The sequence below is a fragment of the Pelophylax lessonae genome (assembly GCF_965119305.1).
Source record: "Pelophylax lessonae genome assembly, chromosome: 10".
Classification (NCBI taxonomy): domain Eukaryota; kingdom Metazoa; phylum Chordata; class Amphibia; order Anura; family Ranidae; genus Pelophylax; species Pelophylax lessonae.
Window position 1 is genome coordinate 236,848,250 of NC_138777.1, and position 20,007 is coordinate 236,868,256.

Below are 20,007 nucleotides of genomic sequence, written 5' to 3' on the forward strand. Positions count from 1 at the left end.
AGGTCTTCCAATCACATGATCAGAGCGGAGGTCTTCCAATCACATGATCAGAGTGGAGGTCTTCCAATCACATGATCAGAGCGGAGGTCTTCCCATCACATGATCAGAGCGGAGGTCTTCTCATCACATGATCAGAGCGGAGGTCTTCTCATCACATGATCAGAGCGGAGGTCTTCCAATCACATAATCACAGCGGAGGTCTTCCCATCACATGATCAGAGCGGAGGTCTTCCCATCACATGATCAGAGCGGAGGTCTTCTCATCACATGATCAGAGCGGAGGTCTTCTCATCACATGATCAGAGCAGAGGTCTTCCCATCACATGATCAGAGCGGAGGTCTTCCAATCACATAATCACAGCGGAGGTCTTCCCATCACATGATCAGAGCGGAGGTCTTCCAATCACATGATCAGAGCGGAGGTCTTCCAATCACATGATCAGGGCAGAAGTCTTCCCATCACATGATCAGAGCGGAGGTCTTCCCATCACATGATCAGAGCGGAGGTCTTCCCATCACATGATCAGAGCGGAGGTCTTCCCATCACATGATCAGAGCGGAGGTCTTCTCATCACATGATCAGAGCGGAGGTCTTCCAATCACATAATCACAGCGGAGGTCTTCCCATCACATGATCAGAGCGGAGGTCTTCCCATCACATGATCAGAGCGGAGGTCTTCTCATCACATGATCAGAGCGGAGGTCTTCTCATCACATGATCAGAGCAGAGGTCTTCCCATCACATGATCAGAGCGGAGGTCTTCTCATCACATGATCAGAGTGGAGGTCTTCTCATCACATGATCAGAGCAGAGGTCTTCCCATCACATGATCAGAGCGGAGGTCTTCCAATCACATAATCACAGCGGAGGTCTTCCCATCACATGATCAGAGCGGAGGTCTTCCAATCACATGATCAGAGCGGAGGTCTTCCAATCACATGATCAGGGCAGAAGTCTTCCCATCACATGATCAGAGCGGAGGTCTTCCCATCACATGATCAGAGCGGAGGTCTTCCCATCACATGATCAGAGTGGAGGTCTTCCCATCACATGATCAGAGCGGAGGTCTTCCCATCACATGATCAGAGCGGAGGTCTTCCCATCACATGATCACAGCGGAGGTCTTCCAATCACATGATCAGAGCGGAGGTCTTCCAATCACATGATCAGGGCAGAAGTCTTCCCATCACATGATCAGAGCGGAGGTCTTCCCATCACATGATCAGAGCGGAGGTCTTCCCATCACATGATCAGAGTGGAGGTCTTCTCATCACATGATCAGAGTGGAGGTCTTCTCATCACATGATCAGAGCGGAGGTCTTCCAATCACATGATCAGAGCGGAGGTCTTCCAATCACATGATCAGAGCGGAGGTCTTCCCATCACATGATCAGAGCGGAGGTCTTCCCATCACATGATCAGAGCGGAGGTCTTCCCATCACATGATCAGAGCGGAGGTCTTCCCATCACATGATCAGAGTGGAGGTCTTCTCATCACATGATCAGAGTGGAGGTCTTCTCATCACATGATCAGAGTGGAGGTCTTCCAATCACATGATCAGAGCGGAGGTCTTCCAATCACATGATCAGAGCGGAGGTCTTCCAATCACATGATCAGAGCGGAGGTCTTCCAATCACATGATCAGAGCGGAGGTCTTCCAATCACATGATCAGAGCGGAGGTCTTCCCATCACATGATCAGAGCGGAGGTCTTCCCATCACATGATCAGAGCGGAGGTCTTCTCATCACATGATCAGAGCGGAGGTCTTCTCATCACATGATCAGAGCGGAGGTCTTCCAATCACATGATCACAGCGGAGGTCTTCCAGGCCAGGCTCGGGTCACCTTGTGCTGACACCTGGTGGAGGTGTTGGGATTGACCCGCTGAGTGCCGAGCCATGAGACCTTCTAATGAGAGGGGGGAGGGTGAGGAAACAACGTACTGGAAATAGTGGAATGCTCAGAGGAGGTATTTAGGCGGCTCTGGAAACCTTTCACCGGCTGATCCCTCTCTCCTCTCCCAGACCTGCCTTTAAAGGGCCCCCAGGGGCCCGGAGCACAGGTGTGCGATGCACTCACTTCATTTGCTCTGATTTCCCCTTTGGCCTTGCGGTGGAGAATCCGGTGTGAGGAGCAGCTGTGCAGTAAGACACCAAGGTCACATTCATGATGCTGCCAAGACCTGCGGGGCCCCCCGGGGCCCGGGTCACATGTCACCTCTGCTAAGGTCCCTATTGTCAGTGCGCCTACCTGCTGAACGCAGAGACAGATGTCTGTCTGTTTCCGGAGGTCCGGTCTCCTCTGCAGTCTGTGCGGCCCAAAGACCAGATACCAACTCATGGGGGGAATGTGATGGGTGTGGGTGACGCGTTCCGGGCATATAGAAGGTATAACATTTTAATAAATCAGACTCAGCAACCAATCAGAATTCATCTGGCTGAAGTTGGATGTTTACACAATGAATCCTGACTGCTTGCTAAAGCTGGCTACACACTATACAACTTTTATATCATTCTCTTGTCAGGGGTGTAACTACAGGGGTTGCAGGGGTTGCAATTGCAACCGGGCCCCATGCTCCAGGGGGCCTGTGCGGCTCCCCTGTACACCTGGATAGGAGGGGCAGCGGGGGCAGCATGTAGTGAAATCACTGTCCTCCTTTTTCCTCCTGTAGCTGCAGGAGGAAAATGGAGGAGATTGGTTCCTCTGTATGCTGCCCCCGCCACTCCTGCTATCCACTTCACTTGTGTTCTGCTGTCTCTGGGCCCCTGTGTGCTCCCCTGGTCCCCCCCCCCCCCCCACACTATGCTCCCTCCCCTCTCCTGCCGGCTGCTGCAGGGGACGTGTCACAATAGAGAACCAGTAATGGGTTGGTAAATATGTAATTTACCAGCTCCTTCCTTTTCTGAATGGACAGAGTCATAGTCAGTGACACTATAAAAAAAAAAAAAAAATACAATTAACCGCTTGCCGACTGCTCACAGTATATTTACTGCGGCAGTCGGCCCCTCACAGGCAGAGTGACGTAGGTCTACGTCGCTCGCCTGTGAGGCTCTGGGGAGCGAGCGCGCGCCCGCGGAGGCGCGCTCCCGCGCGGTCACGGACCCCCCCCGCGCGTGTGACCAGCGGACCCGATGTCCGCCGGTCACTCGGCGATCGGCGGGGGAGAGGGAGAATGTCAGGCAGATTGTGTAAACAAGCCACCTGTCATTCTCCTCGCTGTAAAGACACTGATCACTAGGATCTAGTATGTAGATAAGTTGATCAGTGTCCTTACAGCTCAAGCCACAGCCAATCACAGTAGAAAGCACGCCCCTAGGGACACACACAGCCCCTCCCTCCCAAATAAAGTTAACCCCTTCACTACCAGTGTATTTTTACAGTAACAGTGAATATGTATAACACTGATTATTGTAGAAATGTCACTGGTAACCCCAAAAGTGTCAAAAATGTCAGTCAAGGGTCCGATCTGTCCGCCCCAATGTCGCAGTACCACAAAAAAAATCGCAGATTGCCGCCATTACACGTTAAAAAAAAAAATGACAGAAATCTTTCCCTTTGTTAGTAAACGCGATAACTTTTGTGTAAACCAATCAAAATACGCTTTTTGCGATTTTTTTTTACCAAACATAGGTAGCATAAAACAAATTGGCCGAAAATTTTAAAAAATTTTGATTTTTACATTTTTTTTGGGGAATTTCATATAAAAAAATGTGAAAAATATTGTTATTTTTGCAAAATGTACGCTATTTTTTTGTTTATAGCACAAAAAGTAAAAATCGCACGGGTGATCAAATATCACCAAAAGAAAGCTCTGTTTGTGGGAAAAAAAAGACTCCAAATTTGTTTAGATACAGCGTCGCACGACCGCGCAATTGTCTGTTAAAGTCACGCAGTGCCGAATCGCAAAATACCCCCTGGTCGTTTAGCAGGAAAATCCTCCGGGGCTTAAGTGGTTAAAATACAAAAAATAAAAACTGCTGACACCAGTGGGTGACCTTCCAGGATCACAAAGGTCACACTTGCGACCGGTCCCTGGCATTCCACCACTGTGGGGAGGCCCCAAGATGGCAGGAAGGGGGCCCACTGCAGAACTTGTGAAAGGGTCCCACTGCTGGACCGTAATAAAGGGCCCCGAAATGAGAGTAAAGGGCCCCAGGATCAGTGGGAAGAGCTCCAGGCTTGAAGGGAAGGGCCCCGGCCAGGGGTCCGGGGGGCCCTTTTCATGGTTTCTTGCACCGGGGCCCTGAAGGTTCTACTTACGCCTATGTTTCTTGTACAGCTTTCCTTTAGATTTTCCTAAACCGTGTATTATAAGGGAAAACCTAAACACTTTTTAATTTGTATGCCATCAGGCCGGCCCTCGCACTCCATAGCTGAAGGTAAAGCTAAAGGAAATTGAACAACAAAAGTTGTATAATGTGTGTCCGGCTTAAGAGTCCTTCGCTCTGCATTGGTGGAGAAGGCTGAAGGTGGTTTCAGATAGACGTGCAAATCCTTTCCTTACAAATTTAGATGAAATTAAATTTTCATTGTTTGGATATTGGGGTGTATCCGAATCTCAGAATCACAATCGTAACAAATTTCAACAAATCCAAAATAAATTATAACAAAAACAACAAATTTATTCGTATTAATTTGTTTCATTTGGATGACAGGATGAGATTTAACGTTTGAAGCATCTGAAATGAAGTAACAATATAAGGAATGATCTGATATACCTGTATATACAGGATATATATATATATATATATATACACAGTATCTCACAAAAGTAAGTACACCCCTCACATTTTTGTAAATATTTTATTCTATCTTTTCATGTGACAACACTGAAGAAATGACACTTTGTTACAATGTAAAGTAGTGAGTGTACAGCTTGTATAACAGTGTAAATTTGCTGTCCCCTCAAAATAACTCAACACACAGCCATTAATGTCTAAACCGCTGGCAACAAAAGTGAGTACACCCCTAAGTGACAATGTCCGAATTGGGCCCAATTAGCCATTTTCCCTCCCCCGGTGTCATGTGACTCGTTAGTGTTACAAGGTCTCAATGGGGAACCGTGTGTTAAATTTGGTGTTATCACTCTCACTCTCTCATACCTAAGTGACAATGTCCAAATTGGGCACAAAATGTGAATATTTTTTGTGGCCACCATTATTTTCCAGCACTGCCTTAACCCTCTTGGGCATGGAGTTCACCAGAGCTTCACAGGTTGCCACTGGAGTCCTCTTCCCCTCCTCCATGATGACATCACAGTGCTGGTGGATGTTAGAGACCTTGCGCTCCTCCATCTTCTGTTGGAGGATGCCCCACAGATGGTCAATAGGGTTTAGGTCTGGAGACATGCTTGGCCAGTCCATCACCTTTACCCTCAACTTCTATAGCAAGGCAGTGGTCATCTTGGAGGAAAAATATAAAAGCATATAATTCATATATAACAAAGAAAGTCCAAAGAGTTTGTTGAAGTTCCAATGTGATCATAGGCGTGCGCACAGGAGGTACCAGGTGTGCCTGGGCACACCCTAATCACCCTGTGTGTTGCAGATTCCCCCTGCCGGCCGCAGCACAGAGCACTTCCCATTCATTCACTGACCAATGCAGCTGAGGCTACAGAGAAAGGGACGGGGGAATATCTGTCCTCAGTCCCTTTCTCTATCCCAAAAGTGAGACATTGGGGGTCTGCTTAGACTCCTGATATTTCACCAAAGCCCCCAACAGAGCTCCTAAAAAATTGTAAAAAAAAAAAAAATAATATTGTAAAAATATTCATTTAAAAAACATCTTCATTAAAAAATCTCTGCCCTACTGACACCAATCCTGGCCCACTGACACCACCCCCTGCCCTACTGACACCATCCACTGACCTACTGACACCATCCACTGCCCTACTGACACCAATCCTTGCCCACTGACACCATCCCCTGCCCTACTGACATCATCCACTGCCCTACTGACACCAATCCCTGCCCTTCTGACACCAATCCCTGCCCTACTGACACCAGCCCCTGCCCTACTGACATCATCCACTGCCCTACTGACACCAATCCCTGCCCTTCTGACACCATCCACTGCCCTACTGACATCATCCACTACCCTACTGACACCAATCCTGGCCCACTGACACCATCCACTGCCCTAATGATACTGTTCACTGCTCTACTGACACCATCCACTGCTCTACTGACACCAATCCTTGCCCACTGACACCACCCCCTGCCCTACTGACCTCATCCACTACCCTACTGACATCATCCACTGCCCTACTGACATCATCCACTGCCCTACTGACACCAATCTCTGCCCCACTGACATCACCACCCCCTGCCCTTCTGACATAATCCACTGCCCTACTGACATCTTCCTCTGCCCTACTGACACCAATCCCGGGCCACTGACACCACCCCCTGCCCTACTGACACCATCCACTACCCTACTGACATCATCCACTGCCCTACTGACACCAATCCCGGCCCACTGACACCATCCACTGCCCTACTGACATTATCCACTGCCCTACTGACATCATCCACTGTCCTACTGACACCGTCCACTGCTCTACTGACACCATCCACTGCTCTACTGACATCATCCACTGCCCTACTGACATCATCCACTGCCCTACTGACACCATCCACTGCTCTACTGACACCATCCACTGCTCTACTGACACCGTCCACTGCTCTACTGACACCATCCACTGCCCTACTGACATCATCCACTGTCCTACTGACACCGTCCACTGCTCTACTGACACCATCCACTGCTCTACTGACATCATCCACTGCCCTACTGACATCATCCACTGCCCTACTGACACCATCCACTGCTCTACTGACACCGTCCACTGCTCTACTGACACCATCCACTGCCCTACTGACACCGTCCACTGCTCTACTGACACCATCCACTGCTCTACTGACACCATCCACTGCTCTACTGACACTGTCCATTGCCCTACTGACACCGTCCACTGCTCTACTGACACCATCCACTGCTCTACTGACACCGTCCACTGCTCTAATGACACCGTCCACTGCTCTACTGACACCGTCCACTGCTCTGCTGACACCTTCCATGTTTTAATACAATTTGAAATGTGTGTTTGAGCTTTGGGGTTCACACCCTAATGTAATAGGCTGCTCACACCTATGGTAGTTATGGGTGGTAATGATAACAGTCCATATATAAGACTAATAGGTTAGGATCCACCATCATGGGTATTGCGCTTATCAGATCTAATTCCTCTGTAATCAATACTTGGAGTACCAATCCCTTATTGGCTCAGTACTATGATATCTGAGTCCATTCGATCCGATAAGCGCAATACCCGTGATGGTGGATCCTAACCTATTAGTCTTCTATATGGACTGTTATCATTACCATCCATAACTACTTTGATCACATTGGAACTTCTACAACCTCTTTGGACTTTCTTTGAGATATATAAATTATATATTTTCCCTCCAAGATGGCCACCGCCTTGCTAAAGAAGCTGAGGGTAAAGGTGATGGACTGGCCAAGCATGTCTCCAGACCTAAACCCTATTGAGCATCTGTGAGGCATTCTCAAACGGAAGGTGGAGGAGTGCAAGGTCAATATATATATTTTACATTTTTTCTTTTTTTCTAAGTATTAGCACTGTGCACCAGGGGTGTAACTACAGGGGTTGCAGGGGTTGCAATTGCAACCGGGCCCCATGCTCCAGGGGGCCTGTGCGGCTCCTCTGTACACCTGGATAGGAGGGGCGGCGGGGCCAGCAAGTAGTGAAATCACTGTCCTCCTTTTTTCTCCTGTAGCTGCAGGAGGAAAATGGAGGAGATTGGTTCCTCTGTATGCTGCCCCCGCCGCCCCTCCTATCCAGTTCACTTGTGTTCTGCTGTCTCTGGGCCCCTGTGTGCTCCCCTGGTCCCCCTCCCCACTGTGCTCCCTCCCCTCTCCTGCTGGCTGCTGCAGGGGATGTGTCACAATAGAGACCCAGGAAGGGGTCGGTAAATATGTAATTTACCAGCTCCTTCCTTTTCTGAATGGACAGAGTCATAGTCAGTGACATTGTAAAAAAATAAAATGATAAAAAATAATACAATTAAAATACCAAAAAATAAAAACTACTGACACCAGTGGGTGAACTTCCAGGATCAGAAAGGTCACACTTGCAACTGGGTCCTGGCCTTCCACCACCGTGGGGGGGCCCCAAGATGGTAGGAAGGCGCCACTGCAGAACTTGTGAAAGGGCCCCGCAACGAGAGTAAAGGGCCCCAGGATCAGTGGGAAGAGCCCCAGGCTTGAAGGGAAGGGCCCCGGTCAGGGGGGCCCTTTAATGGTTTCTTGCACCGGGGCCCTGAAGGTTCTAGTTACACCTCTGCTGAGTACTTTATATCCATATGCTATATATATGGTCTTTTGAGATTATCATTGTTATGTCACTTTTTTAAGTGCTGCACTTTTTATATTTATATTTGGTCACAATTCTTTGTCTATTGTAGTGCTGGCAGCGACAGGGAATTTATATTCATTTAGCGCGGTATTCCATATCATATAAGGAATAATCTGAATTGATTCGGATCCATTCATTTTTATTCAAAAACAGATCTTCTGTGTTTTGGAGGAGCTCCTGATCCCCGGCACATTGCACTGGCCTTGGCTTCTCTTTGACCGAAGCCGTTCCATGGTGATTCAGTCATGGGGAAAGGATTAGAAAGTGAAGTGGAAATGAAACCCAACTAATTATGAGAATTTTTTTTGGAGTTCAAAATACAAATCCGTCCGCAAATGTTCAGGGAAAAGTGGTGGAAAAAAAAATGACTAGTGCAATTACCCTTGTAGACACTAGATGGCACTACAATATCAGTCATTTTCTATCCAGACAGGCTGACACCTACAGTGCTTTGAAAAAGTATTCACACCCCTTGAAATTTTCCACATTTTCTCATGTTACAACCAAAAACATATTTGTATTTTATTGGGATTTTATGTGATAGACCGACACAAATTGGCCATAATTGTGAAGTGGAAGGAAAATGATACAAATAAATCTGTGAAAAGTGTGGCTGCATTTGTATTCACCCCCCGGAGTCAATACTTTGTAGAACCGCCTTTCCCTGCAATTACAGCTGGGAGTCTTTTTGGGGATGTCTCTACCAGCTTTGCACATCTAGAGAGGACATTTCTGCCCATTCTTCTTTGCAGAATATCTCATCTCTGTCAGATTGGATGGAGAGCGTCTGTGAACAGCAATTTTCAAGTCTTGCCACAGATTCTCAATGTGATTTAGGTCTGGACTGTGACTGGGCCATTCTAACACATGAATATGATTTGATGTAAACCATTCCATTGTAGCTCTGGCTGGATGTTTCGGGTCGTTGTCCTGCTGGAAGGTGAACCTCCGCCCCAGTCTCAAGTCTTTTGCAGACTCTAACAGGTTTTCTTCTAAGATTTCCCTGTATTTGGCTCCATCCATCTTCCCATCAACTCTGACCAGCTTCCCTATCCCTGCTGAAGAAACGCATCCCCACAACATGATGCTGCTACCACCATGTTTCACAGTGGGGATGGTGTGTTCAGGGTGATGTGCAGTGTTAATTTTCCCCCACACATATCGTTTTGCTTTGTTAGATTGTAAGCTCCTCGGGGCACAGAGAAACAAATGATCTATATGAGAGTAGTCGGGGTGTTACATTGTAATTTCCTTGGGGGCACAAAGAGCTGAAAATGGTCAGCTTGACAGTAGTAGAGGTTTTAGATTGTAAGCTCCTTGGGGCACAGATGGTCTCTATGCTCTGCAAAGTGCATGTACATGCTATAATTACCCACTTCCCACCCAAGGACGTACGGGCATGTCTTTTGGTGTCAGTTATACCAGGATGGTGGGTCCACCTACAGGCATCATTCCGGTACCGTTATTCACTGCCGGCGATTCTCTGCAAATCAGAAGTGATCTGAGTGGCTAATTAGTCACTTGATCACTTCTGCGGGTGGTGAAAGGGGATCCCACCCCCCCCCACTTCCACCGCTGCCGCCGGCTCTCCCTGGCTCTCTGGTCCCATCGCGTTGCGGCCCGCGGCGATGGCTGCCTGGGACAGAGAGAGGAACTGACGTCGTGTTCCCCTCTCTCTGTAACCCTGGAAAGCGGGATCGATGAGTATTTGTCTCCTCCGGCTCCACCCCTTTGTTTACCTGGCCGCCAGCGGCCAGAGAAGCAGCCGATCGGATCGGTCTCTGCTTGGGGGGGCCAGCGGAGAGATTTGGAGTCTAATAGACCCCAAATCTCTCCAAAAAGAGGACCTGTCACAGCCCATGCTGTCATAAGGGATTTTGTTCATCCCTTGTGATAGCAATAAAGTTTGTACAAAAAAGTGTAAAAAAAATAATTTTTGTATAAAATAAATAATAAAATAAAATGCATAAGTTACTCCTGCACGCATATGTAAACGGTGATCGCACCACACATGTGAGGTATTGTCGCGAACGTCGGAGCGAGAGGAATAATTCTATCACCAGTCCTCCTGTGCGACTCTAACCACTTGCCGACCGCCGCAAGTATATTTACTGTGGCAGTCAGCCCCTCCTGGGAAAAGTGACCTAGTACTACATCGCTCGCCCAGGAGCCTGTAGGGGGCGAGCGCGCGCCGCCGGAGGCGCGCTCCCGCCCCCGCTCGTTCCCCTGCATCCCCGCGCGTGTGACTAGCGAGTCCGATGTCCGCCGGCCACTTGAGATCTCCCGCTAGAGAGGGAGAAAGGCAGGTGGCTGATGTAAACAAAGCCGCCTGTCATTCTCCCTGGTGTAACTGCAGAGACTGTACGATCCTGCTATGTAGGATCATATGTCTCTGTGGTTACATGAAAAGCCACGCCCCCACACCCCTACAGTTAGAATCACGCCCCTAGGGACACATTTAACTCCTGCATCTCTAATAAAGTTAACCTCTTCCCTGCCAGTATCATTTTTACAGTAACAGTGCATATGTATAGCACTGATTACTGCAGTAATGTCACTGGTACCCCCAAAAGTGTCAAAAATGTCAGTCAAGGGTCCGATCTGTCCGCCGCAATGTCGCAGTCCCGCAAAGAAAAAAATCGCAGATTGCCGCCATTACTCGTTAAAAAAAAAACAATAAAAATGACCTAAATCTTTCCCTTAATTAGTAAACGCAATAACTTTTGCGCAAACCAATCAAAATACGCTTATTGCAATTTTTTTTTTTTTACCAAACATATGTAGCAGAAAACAAATTGGCCTAAAATGTTAAAAAATTTAGATTTTTACATTTTTTTGGGAATTTCATATAAAAAAATGTGAAAAATATTATTTTTTCAAAATTTTCGCTCTTTTTTTTTGTTTATAGCGCAAAAAGTAAAAATCGCACTGGTGATCAAATACCACCAAAAGAAAGCTCTGTTTGTGGGAAAAAAAGGACGTCAATTTCATTTTGGCACAGCGTCGTACGACCGCGCAATTGTCCGTTAAAATCACCCACTGCCGAATCGCAAAATAGGGCCTGGTCAGGAAGGGGGTAAAATCTTCCGGGGCTGAAGTGGTTAAACTGGTAACCTGCGAAGGCATTTAAAGCGCCGCCTGTGGAGAATTTTAAGCGCCGTAGTTTGCCGCTATTCCACGGGCAGACGCAACTAAAAAGCGTGACATGTTAGGTATCTAATTATTCGGCGTAACATCATCTTTCACATTATATAAAAATATTGTGTTAACTTTACTGTTTTTTTTTTTATTTATTTATGAATTTGTATTTTCCAAACAAAATGCTTTTGAAAAACTGCTGCGCAAATACCGTGTGACATAAAAAATTTCAACACCCACCATTTTATTCTCTAGCGTCCCTGCTGAACAAAAATGATATAATGTTTTGGGGTTCTAAGAAATTTTCTAGCAAAAAAAAAGTAGATTTTTACATGCAGGAGTGAAGTGTTAGAATAGGCTTGGGAAGGAGGGGGTTAATAAGCGCCATTCGAAAGACTGAACCTGATTGGTTGAAGTGGTGCAATACTTACCCCTCTCTACTTCTTCAGAATGATCCCCAGTATGAAAGTGATGTCATTTTGGATCATTAGATGGAACTTTCCATTGAAGGTGACACAGGTGACAGCTGGAATGACACAACCGCTCACCATGACAGCCAGGTCAAACAAAGGCTGAGCCGGCACACCCCAGAGACACCCCAATTCCCAGCACTGCACCCCGGAGGAAATCCTTCCACCTACCAACACAACCCAGCAGAGGCTCTGTATATAGAGAGCAATAGAGGCTAACATAGGGGGAGATCCCTCTGATGTTGTTTTATGGTGTGGCTGTGCCAGAAAATATTTATAGAAGTTTGAATATTTGTATTTGTTCCTGCATGTGCTAGGTCACAAGGCCTGAAACATGTAAGAAAAAAAAAATCAGTGCCAATGACGCCATGCAAGCCTAATGATAGAGCAAAGGATGTGTGCAGAGACACAGAACTACATGTGAAGAACTGGCCTGCAAACTCCTCCGACCGTCACAATGATAGGAGATGAAAGTATAAATTGTCATTTCACTAAATCTCCTTTTTATAATATTGTATTGCAGATAGATTTCTACTTTGAGCCCACATATACAGTATCTCACAAAAGTAAGTACACCCCTTACATTCCTGTAAATATTTTATTCTATCTTTTCATGTGACAACACTGAAGAAATGACACTTTGCTACAATGTAAAGTAGTGAGTGTACAGCTTGTATAACAGTGTAAATTTACTGTCCCCTCAAAATAACTCAACACACAGCCATTAATGGCTAAACCACTGGCAACAAAAGTGAGTACACCCCTAAGTGACAATGTCCAAATTGGGCCCAAAGTGTGAATATTTTGTGTGGCCGCCATTATTTTCCAGCACTGCCTTAACCCTCTTGGGCATGGAGTTCACCAGAGCTTCACAGGTTGCCACTGGAGTCCTCATCCACTCCTCCATGATGACCAAGGGTGTAGGAACCCACACAAATCTGGGGGGGACAGCATTTTTACTCTCCAGGTATATGCTTTTTCAGTAAACTGCGAGAGAGAGAGTGTGTGTGTGTGTGTGTGCGTGCGTGCGTGCGTGCGTGCGTGCGTGTGCATGAAAAATCTCAATGATTGCAGATTGCCACAGCATTGTACCCCAATGATTGCAGAGTGCCACAGCATTGTCCCCCAATGATTGCAGAGTGCCACAGCATTGTCCCCCAATGATTGCAGAGTGCTACAGCATTGTACCCCAATGATTGCCGAGTGCCCACAGCATTGTCCCCCAATGATTGCAGAGTGCCCACAGCATTGTACCCCAATGATTGCAAAGTGCCACAGCATTGTACCCCAATGATTGCAGAGTGCCCACAGCATTGTACCCCAATGATTGCAGAGTGCCCACAGCATTGTACACCAATGATTGCAGAGTGCTACAGCATTGTACCCCAATGATTGCAGAGTGCCCACAGCATTGTACCCCAATGATTGCAAAGTGCCACAGCATTGTACCCCAATGATTGCAGAGTGCCCACAGCATTGTACCCCAATGATTGCAGAGTGCCCACAGCATTGTACCCCAATGATTGCAGAGTGCCCACAGCATTGTACCCCAATGATTGCAGAGTGCCACAGCATTGTACCCCAATGATTGCAGAGTGCCACAGCATTGTCCCCCAATCAATGCAGAGACCAGCGTGCGTGCTCCCTTCAACCCAATGCACTTACCTGGCGGCGGCGGGTCGGCTATCGGCAGCGGCGTGAAGGTAAGCGGCTTCTCCCTCGTCCTCTTCTGCGGCGGGAACCGGCGGGCGGCCTCTCCTCTTCTCTGCGGCGGGAACCGGCGGGAAGGTGAGCAGCGGTGACTGACGCACGCAGCGGCACCGCCCCCATTGCGACATCAGCGATCGGATGTCCTGGATGATGATTGGTCCAGGCTGGAGACTGGACCAATCACAGCCAGGACATCACGAAGGTGGGGGTGGCCAAGCGCTCTTTCCTGTGCCCAGGTTACGCCCCCAGAAGGCAGCCAATCTGTGCCTTTCTGGGTCGTAAACCCCACCCTAACAGTAGGTGTTCGGAAGCCGAATGCACTGGACATTTTTACAGCGTAATCAGCACTCTCCAAGTACTAAATTGGGGGGGGATTTCACCATACCTGTCTCCCCCCCCGCATTATTTCCTGGGGGGGATGTGTCCCCCCCGTCCCCTATGCTCATGATGATGACATCACAGAGCTGGTGGATGTTAGAGACCTTGCGCTCCACCACCTTCTGTTTGAGGATTCCCCACAGATGCTCAATCGGGTTTAGGTCTGGAGACATGCTTGGCCAGTCCATCACCTTTACCCTCAGCTTCTTTAGCAAGGCAGTGGTCATCTTGGAGATGTGTTTTGGGTTGTTATCACTGTTATACAAGCTGTACACTCACTACTTTACATTGTAGCAAAGTGTCATTTCTTCAGTGTTGTCACATGAAAAGATAGAATAAAATGGTTACAAAAATGTGAGGGGTGTACTTACTTTTGTGACATACTGTATGAGGAGTAGAGGTATAACACACAGAGGTCCCTGGGTCGGTCAGGTAGAAGGTGACTCAGGATTGCTGTAGGTGTGAATGTGAAAGATCCTCATCTCTTCCCTATTGGACGATGATTTGACTTTTATTACATTGTGTTCCTAGAAAAGCCACACAATCACCATATTCTATACATATATATTCTATGGGTTACAAAGTGTTTCTTGGAGTGCAGAGGGTTAATAAAGCGCAATCCCTTTGTCTGGTGTCAGGCCAGTGCTGGCCCAGGTGTGAGTGTGAATGACCCCCTTTACTGCTACAAATAGATAGGAGACTATATAATGACAGTATGGGGGGGAGTGGAGTATGAGGCGGATGGTGTTGTAGATGGTGCGATGTTCACAGATGGATGTTTAGAAATTTCCTCTGACTGTATGGCCCCCGGGGGCCCGGAGCACAGGTGTGCTGTGCACTTGCTTCATTTACTCTAATTGCCCCTTTGGTATTGTGTTGGAGCATCCGGTGCGGGGATCAGCTGTGCTGCGCGACATGGAGGTCAAATTCCTGATTCTGCTGCGACCTGCGAGACCCCCGGCCTGGTGGCGTGTCGTGTGCGGATAGCGGCAGACATGGGCCCATCTGTCCCACTCAGAATAGACTGCATGCCTTCATCTACCACTGACACCCTCCAACAGAACAGGAGCCATGCTATCAGGACACACAACACACATCTCACAGCACAACTAAAGGCAATGGATAGAGTGCAGAGGATTTAGAACTGCAGACATGATACAGGAGATGGTCAGAGGCTGCAGACATGATACAGGAGATGGTCAGAGACTGCAGACATGATACAGGAGATGGTCAGAGACTGCAGATATGATACAGGAGATGGTCAGAGGCTGCAGACATGATACAGGAGATGGTCACAGACTGCGGACATGATACAAGAGATGGTCAGAGACTGCAGACATGATACAGGAGATGGTCAGAGACTGCAGACATGATACAAGAGATGGTCAGAGACTGCAGACATGATAAAGGAGATGGTCAGAGACTGCAGACATGATACAGGAGATGGTCAGAGACTGCAGACATGATACAGGAGATGGTCAGAGACTGCAGACATGATACAGGAGATGGTCAGAGACTGCAGACATGATACAGGAGATGGTCAGAGACTGCAGACATGATACAGGAGATGGTCAGAGACTGCAGACATGATACAGGAGATGGTCAGAGACTGCAGACATGATACAAGAGATGGTCAGAGACTGCAGACATGATACAGGAGATGGTCACAGACTGCGGACATGATACAAGAGATGGTCAGAGACTGCAGACATGATACAGGAAGAAGAAGACAACACAGTACACAGCACAGTGCCACGTAGGGCAACCACAACAAAAATTAAGAAAAAAAAACTTTTAGTGCAAAACAAAATACAGCTCAAAATGAGACAATTAGCATGTGACAATGGCAGTCTTTGATCCCAAAGGAAAAGCAAGTAGAAGGAGAAACAAGGAAATACGAACATTTAATTTTTTACTTTAAATAAAAAAAAAAAAAGTGGTCTGGCAAGCCCTAAAATCACACTTTGGCCTGGCATGGTCTCACTAAAAACGCTCCTACCAGCGGAGGTATCTATACCGTGCTGTGGAACGTTAGGAATACGTAAAGAGATAACGCTGGTTGGCGGTGTTATTTACCTTTCCGGAAGACTCCTTGGAGGGTCTATCCATCATTATCAATTATTTCAGTTGGTCACACGGGATAAACTACTTGGGAATCTGCCATACAACATCTCTCTCAGCTTTCCCAGTCTACAGACCTGGCCTACTGACAAAGATCAATGATTGGCGGGCTGACGATCGGGAACCTGAGAGAAGAAGGCGGCCTGACACCGCTCATCTCTTCTACTGCAAGTGCCGTCTGCTGATCTGATGGCTTCCCGAGTCACCTGGAAGGAGAATAGAGGGGCAGGAGTTTGGACTTCCCTTTATGCATTCCTGTATCAGGTCAGCGACTCGAAGTATTGAAGTCAATCTGTAGTCAGCAATTGTATGTCTCCAAGTGGAGGTTTTCTTTAACCACTTTACCACCGGAGCATTTTGCTGTCTTACGTCCAGGCCACTTTTTGCGATTCGGCGCTGTGCGAATTTAACTGACAATTGCGCGGTCGTGCGACGCCGTACCCAAACGAAATTTACGTCCTTTTTTTCCCACAAACAGAGCTTTCTTTTGGTGGTATTTGATCACCTGTGCGATTTTTACTTTTTGCGCTATAAACAAAAAAAGAGCGTTTATTTTGAAAAAATAACAATATTTTTAACATTTTTTTATATGAAATTCCCCCCAAAAAAGATGTAAAAACCAATTTTTTTTAAAATTTTTGGCCAATTTGTTTTCTGCTACCTATGTTTGGTAAAAAAAATCACAATAAGCGTATTTTGATTGGTTTGCGCAAAAGTTATTGCGTTTACTAACTAAGGGAAAGATTTCTGTCATTTTTGGTGGGTTTTTTTTAACGCGTAATGGCGGCGATCTGCGATTTTTTTTGCGGGACTGCGACATTGCAGCGGACAGATCGGACCCTTGACTGACATTTTTGACACTTTTGGGGGTACCAGTGACATTACTGCAGTAATCAGTGCTATATGTATGCACTGTTACTGTAAAAATGACACTGGCAGGGAAGGGGTTAATTTTATTGGAGAGGGAGGGGTTAATGTATGCCTGGTGCTTACTAACGTGTGTGGGGGGAGGTGACTGAGTGACACAGGGACAGATCGGATGTCCAGCTATGCTGAACCCTGCAATCTGACCCTGCCTGTCACTTAGGAGATCCGCCCGCTTGTGTTTACACAAGCAGGCGGATCTCCACACTAGATCCCAGACGATCGGGGAAGAGCGGCGGCGATCGCCGCTGCTCCTCCCCTGGCCGGACTCCCGCTGTGACTGAAAACAGCGGGAGCGAGCCTCCGGCGGCGCGCGCGCGCCGCCGAGAAGGGGGAGGAGTCTAGCGACGTAGGTCTACGTCGTCAGACGATAACGAGCCACTCTGCCGCAGTAATATTACTGCAGGCAGACGTAAAGTGGTTAAATATTGCCCTTGCTGTGTATGTCATCTATGTACCCACCTCCCAACTTTCTGAGATGGGAACAAGAAGCAAAAACCCCCTAATTAGGACTATAACGGGCAACTGCTTATTTGTAAAAAATTGATAATTTATTGATACAAAATATTGAAAAGTACAAACATCACATATAGGTTCTCATATAACAGCCCATTCACACTGATCCGACTTGGACTGCGACTTGGTCAGCCTGACATGTCGCGGTCCATCGCGTCCCATAGTGTAGTACAGGAACGGTTCTAATAGGAGCGACACAAGTCGCTCCGACTTAGAAAAAGGGTCCTGTACTACTTCGGGGCAACCTGGAGGCGACCTCGGAGCGACTTGCATAGACATTAATTTTATGAAGTCCGTGCAAGTCGCGACGAAGTCGCGCTGCACACGACTTCACAGGTCGCCCCGAAGTCGGAATACGACATAGTGTGAACGGAGTCTTAAACAAAGGTGAAGTGACTAATAATGCAAAGGAAATGTGACCATGTGAAACAGGAGGAGACCTTTGGTGGGACAAAGAGACCCAACGCGTTTCGATATTTCAATAATTGCGTATGTTTGCTCTTCTTCAGGGGTCTTTATAACAATGATCCACTATATCTGAGATGGGAAGGAGGGACACCTATTAGCAAATGTATATAGGCATAGGACACACCCCCTGCCACGCCCCCCTTAAAGAAGAATTATACAAAAAAAAATGATTGGTGCTTTTTCTTTTTTTCCACTTCTTTTCCTTTATATTGGCTTTGAAATTTACAAATTCAGCAATTTAGAAATTGGATGAAAGGTTAACACCCCGTTCACACTGGGGCGACGCTACTTCCCGGGGCGACCTCACAGGTTGCGGTGCGCAGCTCACACCGCGACCTCGGAGCGGCCGGCACGGACTTCATATCATTGAAGTCAATGCAGGTCGCTCCAGGTCGCCCCAAAGAAGCTCCGGACCCTTTTTGTTGCTCCTATTAGAACGGGTCCACAGCTACTCTATGGCAGGTGACCTATGGCGACCTGTCAGGCGACCAGGTCGCCTGACAGGTCGCCCCAGTGTGAACGGGGTCTTAGCACTGGGAAACACTTTTTTAAATATAAATATTGCATTTTATTTTCAAATATAAAGATGAGACCAAAATGAGGGACAAATAAGGAGGAAAGAGGGACAGAAGGACTTTGTTCAGAATCAGGGACAGTCCCTCGAAATCAGGGACGGTTGGGAGCTATGCATGCACCTCACAGAGCCTGACTGAAAAACTCCCAGATATGGCATCATCCCATCCTGCATTGTTGCTAGGACGTTGCTAGGACACTGCCAGCTGTTAGTGTTCACCTCCACCATCACAGGAGGGCGCTCTTTCACTGATTCAGTCCCCCTCATGTATGGTGTGAGTACCTGCGCATGTGGTAAATAAATAATTAAATATGTGATCTATAATAAATAAGCTGCAGCTGAGAAAAAGGGAGTGTCCCTTTAAAGTGCAAGTGAATAAAGTGTCAGCGCTGCTCAAATGTGCATTTGTGTATCCATATACTAATAAGTTAAGTCAATAAATCTTGTGCAATAAATGTCATACAATTAAATCAATAATTCATCAATTATAATAATAAATTATAATAATAAATTACAAAAAAATATTAAATAAATAAACTAATAATCATACATTTATTGGACTATTTATTTTTTTAATATTTTTTGTAATTTATTATTATAATTGATGAATTATTGATTTAATTGTATGACATTTATTGCACAAGATTTATTGACTTAACTTATTAGTATATGGATACACAAATGCACATTTGAGCAGAGCTGACACTTTAGTCCCCCTCATGTGCTCTCTTTCTCTCCCCTGAGGCAGTAACTCTGAGCTCAGTTCTCTCCTTTTTCAGTCAGGCTTTATGAGGTAGATAGATAGCCTCCACCTCCCGCCTCACACCTCTCCTGCAGCTGCAGCGCTCCCCTCATCTCCACCACCCCCTGTCTCAGCAGTCGGCAGCAGAGAGGAGGACAGAACTCCTCCTTCAGATCCTGTGCCTCTCTGTGCAGCTGCAGCACCCCCTCATCTCCACCTCCCCTGGTCTCAGCATTTAGAAGACTACAGCCTTCCTCTGGTCCTCCTCCAGCTCCTGCATGTTCTGCCTCCCAGCTCTGCCCCCACTGTGATGTAAGGGAGGGTGAGGGACCCTTGACTTCTGATGGTGGGGGGGGCTCTTGGCATCTGATGGAGGGGGGGGTGCTCTGGACATCTAGTCTTACAGATAGAACTGGCCCTTTGAGGGCCACCATAATGCTGATGTGGCCAAGGATGAAATCGAGTTACCATTTATGCAGGAAAGCTGCACATATTTGGGTACCCTGCAGGGCGGCGCTGTAGGGGGA